The following is a 27,947-nucleotide window of genomic DNA, read 5'->3' as shown; positions in this document are numbered from 1 at the left end:
AAAGACATTGGAATTTGAATATTTTCGATGGCTGCAGAAAAGAGAATGAAGTACAATGCAGCAGTGTTTCTGACTCCACGACTGCCATTCAACACCGCCAAGAAGCAAAATATTGGCGCCAGGTGGACTGCATGGATCAAGACGTTTGATGACTTCATAGATGCCCAGAAGAAGTAGATGATAAGAAAATCATTAAGTATTTTAAGAACCTTGATGGGTCACTGAGTAAAAGAAGTGCTGAATAAAATCTTCCAGATTGATGCAATATTGTACCATTAGATCAAAGAAGCATTGAGTACCAAGTTCAATCCCATGCCAGATGTCTACTATGAAAGGTGCATTTTCAATAAAGTGAGAAAACAAGCCGATGAAACAATGGATAAGTTTGTTGAAAGACAATGTACTCATCAAACACTGTAAGTTTAGTGAATGTAATGATGAAGAAGCAATATGCCTCAGACTCATTGATGGCTGTCTTTTATACATTTTTTGGAAGACACATATTGAGAGAGATGCTCAGTTTGGAGAAAATACTAATAACTGCAAGAGCCGATGAAAGAGCACATTGACAAACTTCTGATATGGAAGCTAAAACAGCAAAAAATTAATCAGCGTTGGTCATGAAAAGCAAGCACAAGTACAAGTACAAGGTAGATGCATGCAAGTCAACTTATTCAAAGAACAAAAGGTTGTAGGTTTTCTATTCCCCATGAGGGTAAATGTCCAGCAATAGGACATGCGTGCAAAGGTTGCCAGCAATAAAACTACTTCATAATGGTTTGCAAAGTGAAAGAGAAACCAAATATGTCCCAGCGAGTAGAAAACATGGATGCCAGAAGGTTCCAAAAGCATTCTAGCCATGCGCACAAGGCAAAAAAAATCAGGACCAGTTACGACAAGTCGATCATTGTGAGGCTCATCCTACAAAGGCTCTTCAATGTCATTATCAAGCACCAGTGAAGAAGATAGATGTGAGATGATGGTATTGACCAAGGAACAAGAGGCGCATGCCGGTTTGGCTGCCATCAAATGAAATAATCAAATCAAATTAATTTGGCCACTTGCCCCAAAATTACAATATCATAGACAGTGGTACGTCGATTAACATCATGCCAGTAGAGATGTTCACAATCCTGTCTCCTGTGCCATACCTCAACCTGTTAAACACAAAGGTATACACACGGGCTGCTTCTAAACCGTTGCAGAATCAAATGTCATTTACAGCGACATTGCAACATAAAGCAGTATCGGTACAAGTCCCAATTCACATTCTTCAAGGAACTTCGTCCAGTGTATGCCTACTCATTTTTGCCACTGATGCTGACATTGGACTGATATCTCTCAGTTACAACCTCCACACTCAAACTTGAATTGTCAGTTTCCGTTGTTGTTTCATGGCCTAGGAAGGCTCAAGACAATGAAAGTGTGACTTCACATTAATGAGGACATTTACCCAGAGGCACGCAGGGTTGATTTCCACTTGCAAGAAGCCATTGAGAAAGAACTGGAAATGCTGTTGAAGCATGGCATCATTGAGCTCCACAACGGTCCTACGCCATGGGTTTTACCAATAGTGGTGGTGCCAAAAAGGGACAGTGGAGATACAGTGCGCATCTGCATTGATGTGCCAGGCCAACAAAGCAATCAAGAGAAAAAGACATCACGGTCCACACATAGTGGACATGATCATGCAACTGAACAATGCCAAAGTCTTCTCCTGTCTGGACCTGAGCAAGGGATACCATCTACTGAAGTTGGAAGAGAACTGCAGGTACATCACTACTTTGTCAACTCATGTTGGTTTGTTCAAATACCAAAGGTTGAGTGTTGTCTGCTGCAGAAGTCTTTGAGGATGTTATACATCAAATAATTCAACCTGTTATGCATGCTTTTAATTACAGTGATGGCATATTGTTATATTGAGCAACGCAAATGGAGTATGACAAGGCTCTTACATTAGTGTGCCAGTTACTTGCTGGTGCAGGTCTCACTCTGAACACAGCAAAGTGTTAGTTTCACAAGACCTAACTTAAATTCTTTGGGCACAAATTTTCTGTTGGAGGATAGACTCCTGACCCAGATAACGTGCAAGCACTGTCAATTACTTGCCCCCCACAAGGTGTCACCATGCTTCAATCCTTTTTATGGCCAGTAATTGCTCAAGGTACTTTTGTGACTTTGCTACAGAAGTGTCCCATTGAGAGACTTTACAAAACGAAAGGTCCCCCTTTAGTGGTGTGATAAATGTGACCAAAGCTTCAAATGAATATAACATGCGATTGAGAATTTAAGCAAGATGGCCTATTTTGACACCAAGTTACATACTAAAATTACAGTAGATGTGAGCACGGTGGGGCTGGGAACAATCCTTGCTCAACATAATGGCAACCTGAATGCTCAGAGACTCATTGTGGCCAATGCCAGTTGAAGCCTGTCTGACACAGAACGCCCCTTTTCTCAGCCAGAGAAGGAGAGTCTGGCTGAAGCGTGGGCCTGCAAACATATTCATTTGTTTCTATACAGAAAACATTCTACTATCATTACAGACTATCCAGCGCTTCTCACTATTTTTGAAATCCCAGACGTCAAGATGCCACCTCACATTGACGGGGGTAGATTGTTACTGCAAGAGCACAACTATATAATTGTACACAAGCCGGGTAAAGATCAGAACACTGCTGGTTACTTCTCATGGGTACCACTGCATCATCACAGTGCAACATCCCAAATGGCTGAGGGGTTCATTAACTTCATTGTGAGGTCCAGCATGCCAGCAGCTCTATCCATTGAACAGATTCTTGCTGCTACTAATGCCAACAAGAACATGCTTATCCTCAGAGACATCATTTCAACTCGATTGTGAGGAGAAGCACTCAACCTTTTGCTGACAATGTTGAATTTCAAAAAATTCAAAAAGTTACAGGGAAGGTGTTGTATTAAGAGGCTCGAGAATCATCATACTTGAGCGCCTAAGATGGCAAGTCATTGAATTAGACCACAAAGGACATTGTGACATTGTAGTCACTATAAGAGGCCTAAGAGATGGAACTTGGTTTGCCACCCAGACAAGTGAGTTGAGAAGGAACTAAAAGAGTGTCATCTTTACAACTGCCTTTCCCCCAAAGTCAAGCAGCATCCATTGACAATGTCTGACCTTCTTGCATAAGTTTGGGAAAGAGTTGCAGTTGATTTCTTTGGGTCCTTAGGAAACGGGCATCATCTCATGGTAGTGACTGATAATCATTCACTCTTTCCTTTAGTAGAGGAGTTATCAATAACAACCCATGACAAGATCATTGAGCGCAGGATGACATCTTTGCAGCGTGGGGTATCCTAGACATTTTCAAATCTGACAATGGTCCGTTGATCAATAGCAAAGAATTCAAGGAGTTTACAGTCAGACTAAATGTCAAGCATCTAAAGAGTACACCTCTGTGGCCCCAAACCACTGGTGTTTGGGAACGATTTATGGGTACCCTCAAAATGGTAATTCAATGAGCATCGATGCATGGGGTTGCCCAAAACCTGGCGCTGTGTCAAGACCTCTGTACTTATCATTCAAATCCTCACTCCAAAACCAGTGAGAGTCCTGACACCTTGCTATTTGTGAGAGATATGGGAACCAAATTGCAATAGTGGGCAGTGAACCAATTCTTCAAAGCTGACAAGGTACTTCACAGACACTTCTTGAATGTGCAAAATGAAAACATGAATACCAGCGTTGACGAGCTCAGGGAACAGTCTTTGATGAAGATGACTGAGTCCTGGTCAAGTAGAAATGAAAGCGAAAAAAATACTTTGTTTGCTGTCGATCCTCTGAGGGTGGTGACATGTAACGGGCACATGGTGACAGCGCTTCGTTCTGGAAAGTCCATCACATGGGACTTGTCACGCTTTAAGCACCTACCTTGACATCTGTCAGCTCCTGCAATTATGAATGAGGCAATCCCTCCTAACAGTCCAGATTAAGCATCAGAAGCTGTGCCATCAGTACTGAACCAGAGTGCATCTCAACCACCTCATACAACTCTATCTGGCTGACCAGTGCGAGCGCCTCCATGACTTATTGAAGAAATATTGTGTGACTGTTGTTTATACTTTTTATTTAACAAAGGGGAGATGTAGTGTCATGAGACTATGGGGGTCATTCAGACCCCTGCGGGCGGCGGGAGCCGCCCGCCTGGCGGGAACCGCCGAATGACCGCACCGCGGTCAAAAGACCGCGGTGGCCATTCTGTGTTTCCCGCTGGGCTGGCGGGCGACCGCCAGAAGGCCGCCCGCCAGCCCAGCGGGAAACCCCTTCCCACGAGGAAGCCGGCTCCGAATGGAGCCGGCGGAGTGGGAAGGGTGCGACGGGTGCAGTAGCACCCGTCGCGAATTTCAGTGTCTGCTATGCAGACACTGAAATTCAAAGTGGGGCCCGCTTACGGGGGGCCCGCTTATTGGCATGGGCACTGCAGGGGCCCCCAGGGTCCCCACAACACCCCTCACCGCCATCCTGTTCCTGGCGGTTGGAACCGCCAGGAACAGGATGGCGGTGAGGGGGTCGGAATCCCCCATGGCGTCGCAGCAAGCTGCGCCGCCATGGGGGATTCCTCAGGGCAGCGGAAAACCGGCGGGACACCGCCGGTTTTCCTGTTCTGACCGCGGTCAAACCGCCGCGGTCAGAATGCCCTGCGGGGCACCGCCAGCCTGTTGGCGGTGCTCCCGCCGACCCCGGCCCCGGCGGTCAATGACCGCCGGGGTCGGGATGACCCCCTATGTGCGCTAGAACCCTTGTGGTTCTGAAGCTGTAAAATTCAATTATGCTTCAGTTTTTCAAGATTCTCAGTATTGTAGATCAGTGGGCTTAATAACACTGAGCTGTAGTTGCCTCAGTGACCCTACTTGTAAGGAACTGCATATGGCTCTGGCTGAAGTCAACCCTGATGAAGTGCTTTCATCATAGAATTCTGCCGGTGAAGGATCACCTACCTCTGTTTCATTCCCATTGCTTCAGCATCACTTCAGTACTTTCAAACATTTCAATGTTTTACCACTTTATGGGAAGCATGCTCCCACAGACATTTCATAATAAGATCACGCAATACTTCTCTGAGCATCACTGCCAGTTTTCCAAACCAGAAACTCAGTGCCAGCTCTCAGTAGGACAAACTGGCAAACATGTGTGAAGCAATTTTACTATACGGTTCGAAAAAGAAAAAAGCTAATACAAAAATAACTTGATACAGGCTAGATTACAGTGATATGTTGAATGTTATGATTGATCACTCAATAGTAAGTAAGATATACATTATCAATATTGAGGGAGAGAGACACAAGGTTGGAGAAACAAAAATAAAAATGGGCTAGAGAGAAACAGATGAACCAACTCTAGTATCCCTTCTGGAAAGCCATAATTAATAATAGCACTTAAGTCTCTCGTGGCCAGCTCTCATCTGTGTCACACTTTAACAAAATTTATGAATATTTCATTGAAGGTGAAGGTACAAGGATCCATCGTTGCTTGAGAGGTTTATTGATATGATGGCTGCCTTTGTTCATCTAAAAGTCTAGCTCAATTCTTTCAACTCTGGATTTCAAATTTTGTGATAATCACTGAAGAGTTGTATCATATTTGATTTGCAGTGGTGCTTGTGTATTGCCACTGCAGTGCAATTGGCATGTGTGAAGTTTCTTCGTAGACTTTATAATGGTTTGAGAACTAATCAGAGGCAGTCCTTAGAACTTCAAGTTGTTTACATCAGAAGTGACATATCTTAAAGCACTTTCAGAAGGGTTGTCAAACTGTGTTAAGTTCTATTATGCTAAACAGTTCCCAAAACTCCTGGGGAAGCAGGAGGCCAGGAATAAAGAATAAGGCAGGGGATCTTCATTCTTTCTGGAGTGCATGTCTGTCATCCACAGAATATAGGACATGACGTATTCTGCCTCCCACACTGTTAGCTATTCCAGCTTGATGATTTCCACTGACAGGTATTCTGGCCACCAATGGAGAGGCAGCTTAGGTCTTTAGGGAACTGGTGCATTAGAGACATTCCTTAGAGCAGTGGCATCCAATGTAGATTCAGGATGTTTAGAGCGGTGCCATATTTTCAGGATAACCACTATGTGTAGGGACTGAAAACCCCTCTTCATGGTAAAGTTGTGTACCCTGCCCTGAGTGCCCAACTGCACAGTTGTCTGGATCCCTAATGCTGATTTTGTTGTCATAGGCAAACACGAATCGTGCGTTTGCCATGACACAGGCCTGTCTCACAAATTGCAGTCTTGTTGGACGAGAAGGGTCGCCTAAATCACTTCTCTCATAGTTGTGGAAGGCTACTGACTTCACCAGGAGTTAAGCAGCACAAGTGTGGTGGTGGCGGCATACCATGTAGTAATCAGTAGTGAACAGGAGCTTTTTACCCTGTCACCAGAGTGAGACCTACAGGTTCACTTACCTTTTTAAAATGTTCTGCTGCTGTGTGCTTAACTCACCTTTGGCCTACATAATATAGAAGTGGAGTACTGCATAGCACAGAAGTAGTGACTCTGAGTTAGTTGTATGTGTGTGTGGGAATGGTATAGTATAAGGATGGAGCAGTATTGTGCAGTACATGTGTGGTTAGTACATGCGCTGGGTGTATGTATGAGTCACAGAAATACATTACATGACAGACGTAGTGCTGTGCAGTGCATGTGTGTTTAAAGCATGTGCTGGGTGTAGGTGCGTTTACATGGAGTACAATACATGAAGGGTGAAGTCTTGTGCATGGCGCACATAGTGAGTGTCTGTGTTGGCAGTGTGTGTGCTTGTAAAGAGCACACCCTGGTTAAAGACAGAAAAGCTTTAGTGCTGAACAGTGCGTGCAGCCTGAGTGTGCGTGCTGGAGGCATGTATGTTTGAGGGTACAATGCATAGACTTATTAATGCTGAAAGGAATGTGCTATCAATGTATACTAACTGAGTGTGCCTGCAATGATACATTGTATGGAGGACCCTGGAGCATCAGCACTTGCCTGCTTGCCAAGACCATTGTGTCCCATGAAGAAGAGGAGAGCATTGGAGGGAGCAAGGTCCAATGGGGAGCCCTACCATGAGGACTCCCTGTGCAAGGTGTGAGAATTCTGCTGGGCGCCCATGTGCACATTATCTCATTTAGATCTGTCAGTCTTGAATATTTACCATAACATTGGCAAGCTTTCTTGAATAGGGCAGAGCATGGAAACGTCTTGTAACAATATCAGATCATAGATTTCAATTAGTCTGGCTTCCATCCAAAACATGGGACTGATACTGCCTTGGAGAATGTCTTGTCCTTCCATCACTTTCATCTTTGCTGGAGAAAGGCCAACCAGTTCAGTTGTGTAAGGTCTCTCTTGCTCACCTGCACTGTCTGTCGCTGTGCTGCGTTGTCCTGCTCAAATTGGGAAACACAGACATTTTGTTTTACTTCAGAAGAAGTAAAGATTTCTCTGCCTTGCAGTGGCTCATGTGACACTTTCTTTAGAGTCGGACTACTCAATACCACAACAGTAGTTCCTGCTCCCACAGTCTCAGATGTGTTCCTTCCTGATGCTTGTGTGGGTAGTCTCTCTGCTTTTGTGATAAATATCTCAGGGTTTATTGCTGCTTGAAACGTGATTCCTCAGAAAAGAAAGCAGTAGGGCTATCACGTCCTCCCTCTCAGGGAGTGGAGGTTATCCTAGCACTCTAATATGAGAAGCTCTGATTCTCTTCTCAGAGCTATCTATTTTTGATTTGATTCTCAACAGGATTGTAACAGCATTACCACTTAAGTGCAGAGAGTCTTCAAAGTGTCCGTAATTATGGCCTCACCCTGAGTCAGTTAAGCTTTCCTGGGGTCCCAATTTCCCCTGTTGCTTCAATCAGGTCTCTTGTGAAGGAGTGTTGTTGTCAAACGTCGTCTTGCTTTGCCTAAAGGTTTTTTGACCTCTGCTCCTTAGGTGACATGTTTCCTCAATGGTCGATGAGCCACAACCTGAGTGTAAACGTGCTCACAACCCATGGAATCTATTAGACACACCACACTACCCCTCTTGGAGGTGCCTGTGTATTCGTATGCCAAGGTCCGAAACTTCTATCTTCACCAGCTGTACTCTGCACTTTTTCTTGTTGGGCCACCACATGTGCCTTCATCGCCACCCTAGGCAGACCGACGTGGGCATCCTAATGGTGCTGCTTCACTACGGGGTACTCAAGGTGCAATGTTTTTGCTGGCCAATTCTCTGCTCTTTAGTTACTGTGGAATCAGGAAAGCACCATACCAATTCTCCGTGTTCTTGTGAGTCATTCAGGGAGGCTATTGACGTCATTGATCTCCGCACTTTATTGCCATGGGGAAGGTGACCTGTTCCTAAGAATTTATTAGTCAAGGTGGACTGAGGTATCAAGAACCTCTAGAGCCTTCCTTTCCTGGGATCCACAATGCCTGTCTTGGGTCTACCTGAATCAGAAAAGTGGGCTCAGTACGAGCGACTGGGAAACAAACCTATGCACTTGTGCGGCCAGACCCATTCTCCCCTTGAACAGACATTTTTACCTAAGAATCATGGACAAGTTTGATTTCACAATAATACTCAATGTGGGTCAGAAAGGTGCATTTACAGTTTACATTTACAGTTGAGAGGCTCCTGGGAAACCTTGGACCTCTCATTGTGAGTTTTATTTGACAGGATATGGTAATACTGCACCTGGTAATGCTGATACCAATGACAAATCCATGCGATTCAAGTAGCTCAGGGTTGCAGGGCGGGTGGGCAATACGGAAATGTAGGGCATTCTCAACAGAAGTGAGGCTATACAAGGTGGGTTCTATGTCCAGTTGAAATATAGATAGATAGCTGGCTCGGAATATGCTGAGAGGCTTTAGACATCTCCTAATTACCTGGAGCCTCTTCCTCAGATATTCCCTGGTCTCTAATTGTAGAAAATGATGTCTCTTGCAGACATTTTAACACATTTTTCCAATCAAGGTGTATGTCAGCATGGTTTGTTCTATTGTACATATTGTCCTTTCAGCTGTGAAAATGTATTTAAATTATTTTGCTGAAATATGCAACTTTTACCACCTGCTCCAAGGCAGACAACATCTTTGATGTAATCTGAGAATTTTTTATTGCAACACATATTTTTGTATTTGCTATTACCATGTGTGGTGATACCGGCCTGTGGCACATTATACTTCACCTGGTATTTTTGTAGTACCACCCCAAGCATCATGTGCAGTGTCGGACTGGAAAGGCAGCAGTTGGGCATTGGGTGATGGACCGGTGCCTCAGGGACCCCTATAGGCCGTTTTTTTAGGGCCTCTGCAAACTGTCAGACAGAACTTTACTGTCTTCCCCAGTCCCGTGTAGTGTGGCATCCATTTTACTATTCAGTCAAACTGAGGCTGGGGCCAGATGTTGCTCTTGCCTTTGGGGCATTCTCACCTTGGGCCCCTGCCTTGTGTGACTGGCAGAGGCGACTCCTCCATTAGAGTGGAGGAGTGTCGCCCTCCCCCCGCCAGTTGTGGTAGCTGCAAACCTTTTACCAAAAAACGATAAAAAACTGTTTATTAATGTTTTGGGGTAAAAGGGGCGGGTCCACAGGCTGTGACGAGCACTGAGGCTCAGCACGCATGTATTTTTGGCTGACCGTCTTGGGCCGGCCAAACACACATGCACAGTAGGCTCTCTGGAGATAGTATACACATGCTTCCAGTTTGCCAGGCAAATCCCTGGCTGTGCACTCCCAGCCATTCCTAACGCTGCTTTGAGCAGCGTCAGGATTGTCTGCAGGGCAGGCTGTGAGCCTCTTCCTGCAGCAGAGGAGCGGATGGAGCAGTGCAGTGCGGCGGGGATGGAGGTATGTGTTTTAATTTTTTATTTCATTTTTATTCCCCACCCAAATCCTCCCCCCACATGCGCTGTGCTGCAAGCCGTGACTGGTGACAGGTCCAGCCCAGAAGCAGTCTGTTTCCCTGCCCCATGCCCTGCTGGGTTATCATTTTCTTGCCTTTCTTACCCTAAGCCGCCCTGCAGCAGTAGCAGCAGGTGTGCACTTTTCTTGACCCAATCCCCTACCAGGCCATGCCTTGAGGGGAGGTGGGGTGTATGTCTGTGTAGGCCTCGCTGTGAGGTCACCTCTACAGGAAGAAATGAAAACATGGGATGAAATGGTACGCTCAGATCTGCTGACTTTGGAGCCTGGGAACTAGGTACGACCCTCCGGGTCCGGTCAACAGCCTGTGATGCTGGGCTCATCACTTAATCTTCCCGGGCCTAACAATATGAAGTTGATATTGTGTAATGTAACTGGCACTCATGTAAATTGCTCTAATGTCTTTGGGACGAGTTCACACTATATAGGAAGCTACAAAAAACATAATAACAAAAAATAACTGTCCAAATTCTGGAAAAATGCCAAGCATGATAATAAAAGAGCTTTTAGTTTTATTGGCTATATACGCTTTCAAATATTTAATTTACCAAACATTTCTGTTAAAAAAATAGCCCTGTAAAAAAAATAGCCCAGTGGGACTAACCAAATGGTGATCCATGAAATGGACGAACTGGGAATGTGGCCCACTTTTTTTATTTTAGGAGTGCCCAGGCCTAATTTTGATCCCAATCCGACCCTATCTACTTTTGTCACAGTAACAGTTTTTTGGCACCACCATTTTTCCTGCATTGCCTCCTTAGTATTGCCTTTGTTTATGTATTCTTTTTAAAATAGTTTTATGAAACTCCTGAAAGGAATACTAATGAACTTATGTTTACCATGATTAACATTTCCTGTTGCATAGGGCAAAACCTTTCTTCAACACGTTGTTCTCATGATTACACCCCTGGTTTTCCTCCATATACTTCTAATGTTTTTAGTAGGCGTCAGCGAGTTTTCTGTTCTGTCAGTGTAAACTCGTGTAATTTCACTTTATGCTTGTCACGGGACATTCCCAAAATTACACAACTATGCCACATCATGTAATTACCCACTGTTTCCTCCAAATATTTAGTACGAGCGCACAGAACAACGTGAACAACCATAGCATGAGCATTGCATTTTGCCCTAAAATAAAGTAAATATATAAATATAAAATATAGTACCAAATGTGCATTTTTCATAATTACACAGAATTTCACTTTGTTTTTCGAAAAGTTCAGGTCATGACACAAAAGCATATTATGAAAATTTTGCACTCCTCTACTTTTAACATACTTAACATTATGGGCCTGATTTAGAGTTTGGCCGAGGGGGTTACTCTGTCACAAATGTGGTGGATATCCCGTCTGCCGAATCGCAAGTTCCATAGGTTATTATGGCTTTGTAAAACAGGGATATCCGTCACGTTTGTGATGGAGTGATCCCCTCTACAAAACTCTGAATGAGGCCCTTTATTTCCTAAATTAAATAATTTACCCAGCTAGTGTCCTAATTAGTTTAAATGGGGAATAAGAAATGTATGTATCACACTACTATGAGAGGGTTGCCAGTAACTAATTGTGAACAGGTGTTCAAAATGAACATGCCAAAAACCTTTAGAAACAACCACATCTTGTATGCATCGGGGCAGAGCCACAAAAATATTGTGCAACACAGTGCATAACCAAGGATGGTGGTCTTTGTTGTGCAAGGCGGAGAAAGCTGCGCACAGCCACATTTCCTAAATATGGCCACCTGCTACTTCCTTCTACTGAGCAGATGGTCTTTAAGGCCCCCTCGCGCCAGACACAAAACTTTGTAGTATAGCACAAAGATCTGTGCATGCTGTCTAACATATGTTTTTTACTGGAGGTATACTATTCCAGTGCAAAATACTATACCTAGACGGGCTTTAAAACATTTCCAACATGGTAAGTGTGGTATACAGTGCAACACACATGCAATGGGTGAAACGTTAGGAGAAATAAAAGCATTTAGAGAAATAAAAGCATTTAGAGAAATTCGCACCTGCCACAAGTAGGGGTTATTTTTTTACTCAAAGCCCTAACAATTTTAGTCAGGGTTTTGCATTAAAATCCATGGGTAGAAGTGCTGGAACATTCAAGCACCACCCAACCATGGAACATCCTCCTGTCACAAAGGAGTGCAAAGCATTATGTGCACTTAAAAAGGACAATTTTCACATAAAAACGTATTTCTACTGGAAAGGGAATACCATGTCAAGATTTTGTGCCAATTTGCGTCACTGTTCATGACTTTGCCCAGTGAAAAGTTGTTATGATGTGTTATGTTGTCATGGCGCCGTGGGGATTCGATATGGAATGTGGGGAGCGAGGGCGGCGGTTGGATTGGGGACAGTGGGATGTGACTGGCGTAGAGGAAGGAGACGTTCTTGTTCGCTACAATAAATCTTATGGATTACCTTTAAACAATCAATATTGCGCGTCAGTCCCGTTACTACATTTTTGGCGACGAGGATGGGATTTTGTTTCAGTCACATCTGTGACGCGTGGACGAACAAGACGTACTCCGAGTTGCGGTCAGCTGATGGGAAGAACCGGAGTTTACGAGCGACGAATTTGAATAAAGAACTCGTTTGGAGTCCCAGTGGGTGAGGCCGGGGACTGTGCCACTTTTGGTGAAAGAGATTTGGACGGAGCGGCTCGTTGGGAGAGCGCGCAGGCGCAGTTGTTGCGCTTGTCACCAAGCAACGGATCTCGGCTGCATTTTGACGGAGCGGCTTGTTGGGAGAGCGCGCAGGCGCGGTTGTTGTGCCTGTCACCTGGATACGGATCTTGGCTGCATTGGGTTTTGTTGGCGGCTCGTTTGGAGAGCGTGCAGGTGCTGTCAATACGCCTGTTACCTAGCAACAGAACTCGGCTGCAGTGAGATTTGTTTGATCTGTCATAAGAACCTCTGGGTAGTGGAAAGTACTGGAGCAGCTATTCTTCTGCGAATGTGTAAGAATTAATAGTGGATTATACAACAAGTGCATTTACAGCGGTTGTGCTTGCTATTTGTAATATGGCTATCGCTTCCTCCATCAATCTACCTCCTACTTTGTTAGATTTGCATGGACAACTAGCCATTCAGTGGGAAGAGTGGATAGATTTATTTGATAATTATCTATTAGCCTTGGATGGTCAAAATTTTTCACCTTTGAGGAAAAAAGCTTTATTATTAAGTACTATTGGTAAAGAAGCTCATCACATTTTTAAGTATTTACCTGAAATTTGCGATGATGATGGTCAACCTTTGCAGAATGTTTTTGATGAAGCAAAATTACGCTTGGAGAAGAGATTTTCTAAAGAGGAGAACATCGTCATGTCACGATATAAATTCTACACCAGACCTCAGAGAGAAGGAGAGTCACTAGATGATTTTATTTCAAGTGTACGAGAGCTTTCGGTGAAGTGCAAGTTTGGTGCCATGACGGATGAACTGATTCGAGACCATCTTATAGTTCATTGTCGGAGCAAGAAAACTCAAGAGCGCTTATGGGCGGCGAAAAACCCGTCTCTCAAGGATGCAATTGGCATAGCCAAAATTGTTGAAGAATCGGAACAATGCATGAAGGAAATTAGTAAAAAGGACATCATCTTGGGAGAGGGGGAGGTAGCACTTGTTTCAAAGAAAAATTTGGCTTCTAAGAATAGTAGCGTTGTTAGTAAACAATATGTATATGAGGGTAAACCAGCCAAAACAAAAGGATGCTCTAGGTGTGGGAGTTATGCTCACAATAATGATGCCAAGTGGTGTTATGCACTAAACAAGGAGTGCAGGAAGTGTGGTCGCAAAGGGCATTTTGCGCGAATGTGCAAGGATATATATAAAATGCGAGTGGCTACGACTGAATCTTTTGCAGAGGAGAATGTGTTAGTGGATCGTGTACTTATGGTGTGCTCAGATGAAACTGATGTACAGCGAGAAATGAGACCGAGGAGTAATTTTATTATTTTGGGCAGTGATGTAGAGTTGATGGTAGATTCAGGCTCATTATATACCATTGTACCAAAGTCAATGTGGTTGGAGAATTGGTCTGAGGTGCCGTTGTTACCCAAAGATATCAACCCTAGAGGGTATCAGGGATCAAAGATCAACGTATTAGGATATTTTGTTTCACCTATTCTCTTTAAGTCAAGGAGCATTGAAGGGAAAGTTTATGTAGCTGATAGTGGTCCTCCCATATTAGGGTGGACTCATCAATATGATTTACATATTGTTATTGATCCCCATTCTGTGGAGAAGGTATTGATGGTGAGTGATGCTGGTCTGGATGAAATTTTAAATGATGCGAAAGATGTTTTTGGAGAAAAGTTAGGCGAGTTGAAGGGGTATGTACACAAAATAATTTTACAAAAAGGAGCTGTGCCTGTGAAACACAAGGTTAGGAGGGTGCCCATAGTAGTAAGGAGTGAAGTAAAGAAAATGCTAGATGACATGATGAGAGAGGGGATTATTGAACCTGTAGAGGCGTCTTCCTGGATTTCTCCAGTTGTTATAACCAAGAAATGTGATGGAAAACTTCGTTTCTGTGTGGATTTGAGAAGTGTGAACCAATTTGTGGTGACTGATGTGTTTCCTCTACCTAATATAAACGAACTCCTGTTATTGCTTAAGGGAGGTAAATTATTTTCTAAGTTAGATCTCAAGAGTGCATACCATCAAATTAGGTTGCATGAAGATTCCAGGCAGTTTACAGCATTTATAACAATGGAAGGCACTTTCCAATTCACTAGGATGCCTTTTGGACTGTCTTCAGCTGCCAGTGTCTTCCAACGAGCAATGTCACATGTCTTTAGAGGGGTACGAAATATAATATTTTTTCAGGATGACATCTTGATTTTTGGGCAAACTGAAACTGAGCACAATTTAGTTCTCAGAGATGTGTTGTGCTTACTCAGAGAAGCAGGGTTAACATTGAGGAAAGATAAATGTACATTTTTGGTTGAGGAAATAGAATACTTGGGACACACAATTTCTGGTGAAGGGGTTAAACCCAAGGAAGACTTATTAAAGGCTATTAAGTCTGTACCTATTCCGTGTGACAAAGAACAATTGCGTTCTTTTATGGGGCTCATTGAATATTACAGCAAATTTGTAGAAAATTTTGCGATGAAAACGGAGTGCCTGCGGAAACTGTTACGTAAAGGTATTAGCTTTAATTGGGAGCCTGATCAACAGGTTGCGTTTGACATGGTGAAACAAGAGATTTGTGCTGTAGGGATATTAACACCTTTTGACACACTTCGCAAGACGATTTTAACAGTGGATGCTAGTGCGTATGGTGTGGGAGCAGTGTTGTCGCAAGTGAGTGGCAAGAGAGAAGTAACAGTAGCTTTTGCTTCGCGCTCTCTAACGGAGAGTGAACGTAACTATTCTGTGATTGAGCGTGAGGCGTTAGCTGCTACTTGGTCGGTGGAGCATTTTAGAACCTTTCTATGGGGTATAAAGTTTACGTTGCGTTCCGATCACAAACCTCTGCTGAAAATTTTAAGTCCCGGTGGGGCTGGTAAGGGCTCTGCCAGATTAGCTAGATTAGCCTCCAAGTTGCAGGAGTATAAATTTGTGATTGAACACATTCCTGGATGGAAGAATTCGCAAGCGGACTGTTTATCTAGGTTGCCGGTGGAGTGTGGAGATGTCAATGACAAACAAGTGGTATGTGGAGAGGAGGAAGGTGCTGTAGCTTGGCTGTCCGATGTGGTGGACTGTGGGGCTGGTACCTTTGGGGCTGAAGATTGGGAACGGTGTAAGGAGAAGGATACTATATTGAGTGAAGTGGTACATATGGTTTTAAGAGGAAAAAGGAGAGAGAGTGCAGTCAGTATAGCAGTATGACCTTATGTAAAATTAGTTGATGAATTGACATTAATTAATGGGAAGTTATTATTGAGGAATGACAAATTTGTACCTCCAGAGGGTATCAGAAGAAAGATTTTTGCATTGGCCCATGAGGGTCATCTGGGACAGACCTTGACGAAAAAAAGAGTTAGAGAATTTTTGGTGGCCTGGTATGGACGATATGATTTCGCAATGGGTGGATGAGTGTATGGTTTGCAAGGAAAGTGAAAAGAGATTAAAAACTGGAGCCACGAGTGTGTCTGGGCACATAGAAGACCCAGGTTCTTCTTGGAGTACTGTTTGCTTAGACTTTATTGGTCCTATTCATGACTTGAGGAACAATGTTCAAAATGCCCTAGTCATGGTTGATGTTCATTCAAGATGGATCATAGTCAAATTCTTGCGGGACATCACGACGAGAAGTACCATTGATACTTTAAATGGAGTTTTTCTTGAAGAGGGTCTGCCACGTATTTTGATAACTGACAATGGGACCCAACTTACATCAAGGGAGATGAGGGATTTTCTGGACAGTCAGGGGATTATTCATCACCGCACGGCTTTATACACTCCTCGGGCAAATGGCATGGTCGAAAGAATAAATCGTTTGGTGAAAGGTACCATTCTTATGGCCATTCAAAGTGAGAAAGAGGTGACGAAAATGGTGGAGGATATGGTTTGGGCTCATCGTACCACCATTAACAAAGCAACAGGTTGTTCTCCGTTTGAAATGATGAGAGGCAGAAAACCTGGTTCGAAATTAACCCCTGCTTGGATGTTGTATGGTAATTCCAAGTCTTGTGAAGTTAAAAGTGAAATGAAAAAAAAAAATGACGTAGTCGTGGGGGATTGGGTAAAAATTAAACGAGGGAGGCTATCTAGTGGTCTTTCTAAATTTATGGGTCCATTCAAAGTCAGGCAAGCGTGTAAAGGGTATGTGGTGTTAGAGAATGGTAACAAATGGAATAGACAGAGAGTAGCACTATATCAAAAAGGGAGTGATAGAGATGTGAAACTGATGCGTGAAGTGTCGGATGGCAACAATTTTATGATGATGAGTGATGAAGAATTGGGCTGTACATCCAAGGGTAGAGTTTTTGAAGACCATTCTGGAAGCAATCGTTCTCAAAGCGGTGATGGTAATCCCGGTGATTGTAACCCAGGTTTAAGTGGGAACTATCGAAGTCAAAGGTCTCGGAAACCACCTAGTTATTTGGAAGACTATGTTCAATTCAAATGAATGTATTATTTTACTCAAAACTTATTTATTTGTATATATACACTTTATAGAGTATAGATTCTGTACTAGTATATTTGTTTTAGTTTTGTTAGTTTTTAGAAAGGAGGGAGATGTGTTATGATGTGTTATGTTGTCATGGCGCCGTGGGGATTCGATATGGAATGTGGGGAGCGAGGGCGGCGGTTGGATTGGGGACAGTGGGATGTGACTGGCGTAGAGGAAGGAGACGTTCTTGTTCGCTACAATAAATCTTATGGATTACCTTTAAACAATCAATATTGCGCGTCAGTCCCGTTACTACAAAAGTCTTAATAAATCTGTCCCAGACCTTTTACGTGTTATATTTACTAAGTACTAATAATAAAGTTAATTTGATAGTTAAAACCATTCAAACAGTTAAACACACGCTCCACAATGCTTATAGTACCATCGGAACAATAAATTCATTAACAAAACATGCTTTCACTTTCTCAGAGCAACATTTAATAAACTTTGTGGGGTACAATCATTTACCTCCTCAGTCCCACATATTTGCAGAGGTCGCTTTTAACGCAGCTTGCCAGGATGTCTCCAAGTTTAAAAGGCAAGGGTGAGAGTTAAGGTGCATAATACATGTCTAAAATAGCAGTCTATAGAGCCAAAATCATCACTGTATAACAAATATGCTAAAACCAGTCAATTCATACTGCAATAGTGAGTGCAACCTTTTATAGCCTTAGAACCCACTGTAGCGGGCTCTACCGGCTATTAAAGGCCCGCTCCACATTTAACAAGGGAAAGGGCCTTTAATAGCCGGTAGAGCCCGCTATGGCGGGTTCTAAGGCTATTAGAACATTCTGCCACTCAGGGCAGAATGTTCTCTTAAAAAAAACAAATTGCTCACGGAGCCCGAGGGGATTAGAATCCCCTCGGGCTCCGTGAGGCTTTGTTCACAGCTGCTGCTGTGAACAAAGCCCATTGGAATGTTGGCTCTGCGGGCTTTTACCGGCCAGTAAAAGCCCGCAGCACTCCATTGTTTTCAATGGAGCTGCCAACTTCCAATGTTCTAATATTTGGTAGTCTCGGCCAGTAGCCAAAATCTGCTCATCTCCAAAGATATTAAGCTGCAGGGGACAGTATGTAATGTGGCTGTAACCGATGAAGTTTATGATGACCCAGATGTTTCTTCAGATACCTTCTGATGAACTAGTCGTGCTGCTACAATGTCCATAAATTTCACAAAGTGGACAGTGAGCCTGCTGTCTTTTCCCTGGAAGCAATGGTTAATGGCCTCCTGACAAACCTAAATACTGGGTTCTCTAAATACTGGTTTTATCCAGTAGCACGTGAGCCAGAGATTCCATTGGAAAAGGGTAGAACCAATGGTAAGTGTTCATCCACCAATACTTTCAGCTTTGTACCACTTCTCCTGCATTGAGTAGCCCTCATCCATAGTCTGAAAAACGTTATTTTATAGTTCCGTGATATGGGGAATGCTACGTAGAATTGTGGTTTCAGATCCTTGTAGGTGGTGAGTACGTGTTGATTGTGCGCATTACATTGAATGATCGCAAAGTCTTTATTTCCTGATTGCTTTTTTACAGCTTTATGTAAGAGCAATTTGAAAGCCCCAAACAATAAATTTGAATCCAAAGGGTGTATCAATTTGACATCTTCCAAGATTTCCCAAAACAGCATCTGGAAAGGTGATGCTAGCTGATTTAACAGTTCCTTGCCCATATGGTATGTGAGACTGCCTACTTCGGCCTTCTTTGATTTAAACCAGATTTTCAATAATTTGGCCCATGTGTGACAATATCTGTCCTGCGAGGCCAAATTCAAATCTTATCTGGGAACCTCTCATGGAGCTTGGGAACCTGAAGACTTATTGAAAAACTCTTAGGGTCTGGTTTGAGAGTTTACACTGTCACAACGGTGATGGGTATCCCGGCCGTCGAAATATAAATCCCATTGGATATAATGGGATTTAGATATCGGTGGATGGGATAGCCTTCACCGTTGTGACGGAGTAAACCCTCCGACAAGACCTAAATCAGGCCCTTAATTGATTCTTGTTTAATCAGTGTTCAAATTTATCTGGGAATGCTTCCAAACCATAGGTCAAAGCAGGTAGGAATTTGGTTTTGATATCTTCCAATAGTGGCCTGTGATATTGCTCGCTATTTCGGAAAAGTCCAACCGCTATCCCCAAGGCATGATTTTGTAGGGCTGTCATATGGCTAATTGGTAGGCCAGAAGCTTGAAATTCTACCCCCTGGTATGTATAGGTGTTGGTCGTACTGATTCTGTGCTCTCCTAATTTACATATCCATTGCTGCCGCTTGCGGATCTGTGTGAACGTGATCATTTTTGTTTTAGCTGGATTTATTAAGAGAAAGAGATGATTGGAAACCAATTGCAGAGAAATCCAGAAGTGCTGTATCATTTGAGTATTGCATTACGGACAGGGTTTGGCTGTTGAGTCTCAACTGATAAGATTTTGGATTATTTATTGCAGACTTAATATCGGCAGTAAACAAGTTAAAGAGAATAGGGACTAGAACACAGCCCTGTTTTACCCCTTTAGCAATACAAAGGGGCATATTTATGAGAGCCCTGCATCATGCTTACACTATGCAAAGTGGTACATGCGTGATGCGAGGCTCTGAGTCGGATTTATGAAGCCACGCAATGCCACATTGCACGGCTTTGAGTGGCCTAATAAATCTTGAGTAAGACAATGGCGCACAAATCACTACCTTGCCTTACTCTGCACAAGGGAAGCATTCCATGGGTGTTGTGGTGGGTGTTCCCACACAACTCCCATGGGTTTTGACACATTTCCAGATTTACATGGACTTGTAAACCTGGGAGTGTGTCAAAATCTTGCCAGGGCAGGCTTAACAAGGAGAAATATTGTTATTTATCCTTGTTTTTTCCTCTATGTGTGCTGCATTCCTCAGCACACAAACAAAAAGGAACACATCTCTATGGATTGTTTCTGTGAAGAAAGGTGCCCCTTCCTGCAGTTAAACAATCCTGCTGACAACACAGACCCCCTTCACATAGTGCAAGGGTGCCTGCGTTGGTGCTAGGCTGTCAAAACGGGTCCAGCATAGGGGGAAGGACAGGAATACACCGTTTTGGATAAATACAGTGCATTCCTGCCCTTTCACTTTGGCACAGTAGTGCACCACAGCAAGCTGACTTGCGCCACTTCCCTACACTAAATCCCTATAAATGAGGGTCTAAGGCCCATATTTATACTTTTTTAGCACCGCATTTGTGTCATTTTTTTATGCAAAAGCGGCGCAAGCTTAAAAAATCCAATTGTATTTTGTAAGTTTGTGCCGCTTTTGCGTAAAAAAATGACGCAAATACGGTGCTAAAAAAGTATAAATATGTACCTAAGGGCCAGATGTAGGTGAGTTGGGTTTTGCGACTCGCAATTTGCGAGTCGCAAAACCCTATGTACAACAGTGTCCCTGACACTGTTTTTGATTTGCAAGGGGGTCGCAAATGCCCACCTCATGAATATTCATGAGGTGGGTTGCAATTTGCGACCCCCTTGAGACTCGCGGCACTCACATGGATGGTGGCCTGCTGGAGACAGCAGACCACCATGTCTGTGACTTCTTTTAAATAAAGCAGTTTTTTTTTGTAATGCAGCCCGTTTTTCTTAAAGGAAAACGAGCTGCATAACAAAACTAAAAAATGAAATGTTTTCGTTTCATTTTTCCACGCAGGCAGTGGTCCATAGGACCACTGCCTGCTCTGGAAAAATGTTTTTAATGCCATTCACAAAGGGGAAGGGGTCCCATTAGGACCCCATCTCTTTTGCGAATGGGTTAGCACCCATTTGAAATGGGTGCTAACTGCGATTGATTTGCGACCGCGTTCGCGGTCAAAAAGCAATCTGGCATTGCACTGCGACTCGCAATTAGAAAGGGGACTCCCCTTCCCAATTGCGACTCGCAAACCGGTTTTGCGATTCGGTAACCAGGTTACCGAATCGCAAAACAAGTTTTGTGCATTACATAGTGCAGTTTGCACGTCACAAACAGGGAAAATCGCTGTTTGCGACATGCAAACTGTTTCCTACATCTGGTCCTTAATCTCTTAGACAGTGTGCCTTGATTACTGAGTTTGACTTGGACTTCACTTTAACTGCTGGCCATCAAAGGACTGTGAGGATTGCCTGTACTCCCAGTGGGCAGAGAGGTGTGAGGTGGCGTGTAGTGGCACACAGCTGCCTTCAATCGTGTAAGTACTACATATCACGTCTAGGGGCCCCACTGCCCAGGACTTCACTTTGAGAGTTGTAGTGCATGCACTCCTCACAGTCCTTTGATGGCCAGCAGTCAGAGGGTAGAGAGGAGTGAGGTGGCCCATAGTGAAGCATAGCTGCCTTCAGTTATGTAAGGGATACATAGCTCGTCTGGGTACCCTGCTGCACAGGACTACGCTTTAACTGTTGGCCATCCATCAACTGCAAGGATTGCGTGCACCACAACTCCCAGCGGGCAGAGAGGTGTGACGTGGCCTGTAGTGGAGCACAGCTGCCTTCACTCGTGTAAACGCTTCATAGCGCGTCTGGGTGCCCCGCTGCAAGGAACTTCACTTTAACTGCTGGCAATCCAAGGACTGCAAGGATTGTGTGCATTACAAACCCCAGCAGGCAGAGAGTTGTGAGATGCCCCATAGTGGAGCATAGCTGCCTTCAATTGTATAAGCGCTACATAGTGGGTCTGAATGCCCAGCTGTGCAGGACGTGTGTTGCAGCGCCTGGGAAACGTCCGGACTAAGGGCAGGCCCATCCAAGCCCTTCAGAGCCTGGAGGCGGCAGGGCTGGGCCCACTCCTTTGTCTGCTGGTCAAATGGCAATGTGGAGAGGAGCTGCAGCTAGTGGCTGGCAGGAGTTCCATTCTCCCCTACTATGCACTGTGTTGACATACCCCATTTATGTGACTGCCTCAATTTGTAGTAATTTGAGTGAGGGGACTACTTGCGGGCCCGTCATGGGGAAACATTAGGCCCCTATTAATCCTGTCACAACCATGGATAAATTTCTGAATAGGGCAGCGGGCATCCTTGATAAGGAAATTGAACTGGCTACACATAGGCTCTCTTGCGCTCCATCGCTGACTTTGCCTTTGGAACTGCCAGGTGCTTCTTCATCCGCACCAAACAATGCAGGCCTGGGAATGCTTTCTCCACCACCTTTATCGGGTTGTAGTTGAGAGAGTTCCTCTTTGGCACCACCTCTTGCTTTCTTATCTGCACCCTCGGATCAGGGTAACTTTCCCTATGCTGGCCCGTGTGCTCCAGGCAGTAGTGCGGGAGCCAATACAATTGAAGCCTTGAAGAGGAGCTCCAGAGACTGGGAAGAGAAAGAGGCTGGAACCTAGTGGGAAATCCAAGCGCACTAGAGCCAACTTGGGACAGTTATCTTAGGTGTACGTCCCTGAGGCAGGGGGGCAAGTTAATTTTGATTCCTTAATGGACTCTCTTCATTTCATCATAGTTACAGCCCTGGATTTTAAGCTGGAACCTATTCTCCAGCACTTGCAGGCAATTGAGACAGAATTTCCTAAAGTCTCTACACATAACTGCTCACCTCAGCATATGGGTGGGCCTATATCTCCCTCTGCTACTGCTTGTCCCTTCACTTAATGCCTTGCCGTGCACTAGGGATCCTATGTCACAGGATAAGGAGGGGCCAGTGGTCGCAGTTCAGCGGTCACAGAAGGGGCAAGCATTTTACCCTGTATGTCTTCAGGGGGTGTTGTGGATGGTTTTGTGGATGGTGGGGCACCTGTATGCCCACAAGGCTCTGGGTCAGAGACTACGATCAGAGGTGGTGCAGGCACTTTAAGAAGTTGGACCCTGAGATTGCCCCATGTAAACCAGAGCATCTTAACTTACCCCCTGAAGCAAAACCTTATGTTGTCATTCTGGGCGACGTCCCTCTGCTTCTGGTTGACTCCTTGGAGACCTTTCATCAATTGAGGAATAATGTTGTGCACTGACTGGGCAAGAATACTCCAGTAGGGGTTTGTACCAGAGCCCACATTACTATGGTTCGGTGAGTCAGTTGGCAGGAGAATGGAGAGAAAACACTGGCTGGTGATTGTGTAGTCATAAACTTTAATAGACAACACGTGGCAGGGATGATCTTGGACTGCTTTAGGGGTGTGCCGCCTGATTGGCTCTGCCTCTTCCATTTTCGTTCTCCAATTGGGTTTCTTTTACAGACCCCTGGTCAGGGCCTTTACATTTGACCCTTGGCAAATACCAAGATGGCAGATGCAGTGGAGGGATGGTTGATCAGGGGCTCCAGCAGAGTTGACCCTCTCAGATAGGTATGCCCCCTTGTCTTGGTTGGATGCATGTGGCTGACTGCCAGGGGTCACTGTACAGAACACCCAAGTGATTAGTGAGGAGATAGCTTCTCCCTCACAGCACATTGAGAATCCCCTGGATTGTAGCCCCAGGAATGTATGTAAATTCATTAGCTGGAATGTCGCCGGCATTGCAGGGAAATTGGAAGATGCTAAAATGGCTGGCTTTTACCAGGATCAATCTGTCTTCACGAGACCTAGGCAACTTAGAACAGTTATTTTTTACAGGGTTACAAAACCATCTTTTTACCAGCGCTAGAATCCAGATATGGCCACCTTAAGGGAGGATTGATTATCTTTGCGTCTTTGGCAATCAACTAGAGGCTGGAGGTTTTACTTACTGCTGTTTTCAGTCTGCAGGCTGTATTATTCTCTTTTGGTTCACATAAGCTGTTACTGTACATTTTTTATTATGCAAAAAATAATTCACAGGAGGCTTGTAATGTGCAGATTTTGGGGTACATTGTGAAACATTTGGGCCCATATTTATACTTTTTTAGCGCTGCATTTGCGCTGCTTTTTAACGCGAAAGCGGCACAAACTTACAAATTATAATTGTATTTTGTAAGTTTGCGCCGCTTTTGTGTCAAAAAATGACGCAAATGCAGTGCTAAAAAAAGTATAAATATGGCCTTAATGTATTCTAAATTGCACTCTGCATTTCTTGTGATGGTAGGGGATTTCAATGTTAATTTGTGTGGTGACCCAAGGGCAATATGGGCTCTCAACATAAGTTGCCTTCTCATGACAGGTACCCATTTAGAGCACAGTCAGCAGGGTAACAGACTGAACGCATTGTTGCATGAACTTTATCTAGCCTCTGCCATGGACCTAAATGTCCCTGAGTTGAAGGGATATCAATCCGATGTTGTATAGGAAGATGCTGTGAATTGTTTAAAGATTTAATCTTTGTTTCCACCTCTCTTTTGTCTCTGAATCATGGGTCCCTTTGTTCCATTTTAGTGATCACAACCCAGTATGTGCTTCCTTTCATTGGACCCCCTTGCTACCTAGTTCTAGGGGTTCTTGGGTTTGACCTATGGGGCTCCCAAAGGCCATTAGCCAGGGGAGGAGATTAAAGTGGTCTCAGATAATACCTGAGGATTCCCTATATTTTAGCTGTGTAAAGGAGTTTGACACCTGTACATTTACTACAGACATTCCTTGTGATATCATGAGGTCCTTTTCGGAGATCACTAACGCAGTGTCGAGGCTTTTGGAGGTGCCCACACCCCATAAGGGTAACAGGCTTCCTAAATGGTTTGTCTCTGGTTGTACAAAGGTGCTGGGGAACGAGCATTACAACATAGGCCCAGGGATCCAGCTCTGGTTAAGAGGTGCCTCTGTTTGTATAACAAGGAACTGGCTTGGCGCAAACAAGATTTAAAGGGAGGAGGCTTGGGCTGACCTAATTGAGCCTAGCACCCTGAATTGTAGCTCAACATTTTGGGGCATTATCAATGGACCATTATTTGCCCCTGAGTCAGCAGCTTCCTTGGAGGCACACATTACTGAAGACTCATGAGTGGCATATTTTGAGGACATCAACAGCTCAGTCATGCTGGAGTCACAGGGGAGGAAACAAGTTCCGCTAGGGTCAGCCACTTTAACCTTCCCTTATGAGGAAGTAAAGAAGGGCATTGCAGGCTTATCTACCAACAAGGCCCCAGGCCCAGATGGAATTCTGCCTGATGTGTATGTTAATGATGTCGGTTGTCCTCCTCCGTCAAGGGCCATGTCTATTATCATCCCAATTTTTAAGAAGGGGAACAAAGATAGCCTCCTTTGCTATAGGCTCATCTCCTTACTGGACTCAGTTGACACGAAAGAGGATTGCCTGCAAGTGGGATCCTGCAATGTTTACCGGTCCTACTTTACGCAGATGATAGTCCTAATGACTAGAATCGCAGAGGTCTTCAGTCCCTGCTGAATTCCTTTGTAAGGTTAATGGAAGAGCTGGATCTATTGATTAACGAGAAGAAATTGTTTGTGATGGTAGTGGTGTCCCGTTTCACCAAACCAGCTAAGTTTAATATAGGATCCTGTGCTCTTCTTAAGACCATAGTATTCTCTTATTTGGGGCTGTTATTTGACTCAGAATTAAGTTGGCGCCCGTTAATGCTGCAGTTTTTAGTTAGACCTACTAGTGCCCTTTTGTAGATTTACAGAGCAAAATGAATCTCTAAAGTGATCTGCGGGAGTGAAATTAGGGGATACGCTAATCAAGGAGAGCTACAAATAGTGGAGAACAACAATTTAAGGAGGTTCCTTTGTCTCCCACAAAGCACCCCATCTTTTTCAGTGCACAAAGAGTTTGGAGAAGGCTATATATCAGATCTCAAGGGCTTTAATCTGCTTGCATTTTGGTTGAATATTTGGTCTGAGGATGTCCTAAAATGGATGCTGTAAAGGAGATCCTGCAAGATTGCTTGTCCCATGACCACACCTTACACATCCCTTGGTTCAAGTATGTTAGGGCTTCCTTTCAGGAACTAGGTGGGCATGAGCTTTTCAGTTCCCTGGAGGGAATGTGTAAGGCTGATTATGCTTGGATCTAAGCTCACTTCTTTAGACAAAGGCTCTTGGACTGAGAAGAATCTGCTTTAGCCAAGCGCAGTGTCCGTTGACATATAATGTTGAAGACAGTGCCATCTATAGAACCCTATCTTAAGAACAGGCACGCTCGATTCCTGTTATCCAGATTTCGATAGGATTTATTACTGTAATTGCTAGTTTACCGTAAGGGCAAGTCCAGGGGGTACAAATTTGCACCCTGAGGTTGTGACAGTAGGTTCTCGCAGGATATCTTGTATTTCACTATGCTTTGCAATTTTTATGCAATGCCCTGGAGGGTCTATCTTGTCCCTGTCTTCAAGGGAGCAAACGTTTCTCAAGTAAGACCGGCTCCTACGTATCTGCAGATGCTCTTGGGGAACATTATTTTTAATGTACTTAACTTCCTAAAAGTTGCTGTCAGACTGAGGAGCAGTTGTGATTGAAGCATTTTACAATGTTTTTAATTGTTATGACGTACTGTATTATTATTTTAGCACATTTAGGCTGTTTTAAGGCTCGCTGACATTTTATGTAATACCTTGCACATATTTATTGCTGATTTTATTACCTTCTTGTTGTTTTGTCTTGCTTTTATGGTTTGTACATTCACAATTAAATAAAGCTAATTTGAATTTGTCATGGACCCAGTTTTTGGAGCATAAGACGATTATGGGGTTTAATATGGATATTCAGTTATCTTGAGGCAGCTGGAGGAGCACGTAGTGGTTGGTGGAAGTGTAATTGCAGGACTTTTTCTGGAGAGAGCCAAAATTGAATGTTGGGCTATTGGTTTGGCTTATATAGACTGGATACATAAGGCCTCATTTACAAGAAAGAGGCGCAGCATGGCGCTGAGCCAAAATTGCCAGCGCTGCGCTGTGTCACTTTAGAAACACAGGGATGCACCGTATTTACCAAAATACGGTGCTCCCCTGTTTTCCTCCTAGCTCTGGCGCTAAAATTAGCTGCCTGGTGCCAATGCAGGCACCCTTGCACCATAGTGGGGGAATGATTGTTTATGTGCAGGAAGGGGCACCTTCCTGCACATGAACAATCATTAATGGGGTTTTGCTTTTTCTATGTGTGCTGCAGAATGCAGAACACATAGAAAAAGCAAAAACGAGGAGAAATAAAAGTGTTTCTCCTCGTTGTACCATGCGAATGCCACCCTGGGGTGGCATTAGCTTTTGGCACTGGCTCAGGTTTACGAATTCTCATAAATCTGTGGGAGCATCAAAAGCAATGGGTTTTATGTGATTACGCTCAAAGCAACACCCATTGCATGCCCTTCTGCTGCAGAAAACGGTGTCAGGTGCCCATATTTACAAGGCAGCATTAATCAATCAATCAATCAATCATAGTATTTATAAAGCGCGCTATGTACCCGTCAGGGTTTCGAGGCGCTGAGGGGGGGGGGGGGGAGCGCTGCTGGTTTAGCGGTCGAAGAGCCAGGTCTTGAGGAGCCTTCTGAATGCGAGGAGGTCCTGGGTCTGGCGAAGAGATGTGGGGAGAGAGTTCCAGGTCTTGGCGGCGAGGAAGGAGAAGGATCTGCCGCCGGATGTCTTGCGCTGGATTCGGGGTACGATGGCGAGGGCGAGGTTGGCGGATCGGAGTTGACGTGTTGGAGTGTAGAAGTTGAGTCTGGTGTTGAGGTAGGAGGGTCCGGTGTTGTGAAGTGCCTTGTGAGCGTGGGTCAGGAGTTTGAAGGTGATCCTCTTGTCTACCGGGAGCCAGTGGAGTTCCTTTAGGTGAGGGGAGATGTGACTTCGGTGGGGTATGTTGAGGATCAGTCGGGCGGAGGCATTTTGGATACGTTGGAGGCGTTTGATGTCTTTGGTTGGGATGCCTGTGTAGAGTGCGTTGCCGTAGTCAAGTCTGCTGCTGACGAGGGCCTGGGTCACCGTCTTTCTGGTTTCTGTTGGAATCCACTTGAAGATTCTGCAGAGCATTCGAAGGGTGTTGAAACAGGAGGAGGAGACGGCGCTGACCTGTTTGG

General features: G+C 44.3%; 1 protein-coding gene across 1 annotated transcript in view; it reads left to right on the top strand.

The window, feature by feature from the left end:
• The window catches only part of PPEF2 (protein phosphatase with EF-hand domain 2), a 376,295-nt gene that overhangs the window by 99,635 nt on the left and 248,713 nt on the right, over nt 1-27,947 (top strand). The gene's annotated exons all lie outside the window — the stretch shown is intronic.

This window comes from Pleurodeles waltl, chromosome 1_2, assembly GCF_031143425.1.
Source record: "Pleurodeles waltl isolate 20211129_DDA chromosome 1_2, aPleWal1.hap1.20221129, whole genome shotgun sequence".
Classification (NCBI taxonomy): Eukaryota; Metazoa; Chordata; class Amphibia; order Caudata; family Salamandridae; genus Pleurodeles; species Pleurodeles waltl.
The sequence above is the reverse complement of the archived record's forward strand: the minus strand, read 5'-3'. Positions and strand labels throughout refer to the sequence as shown.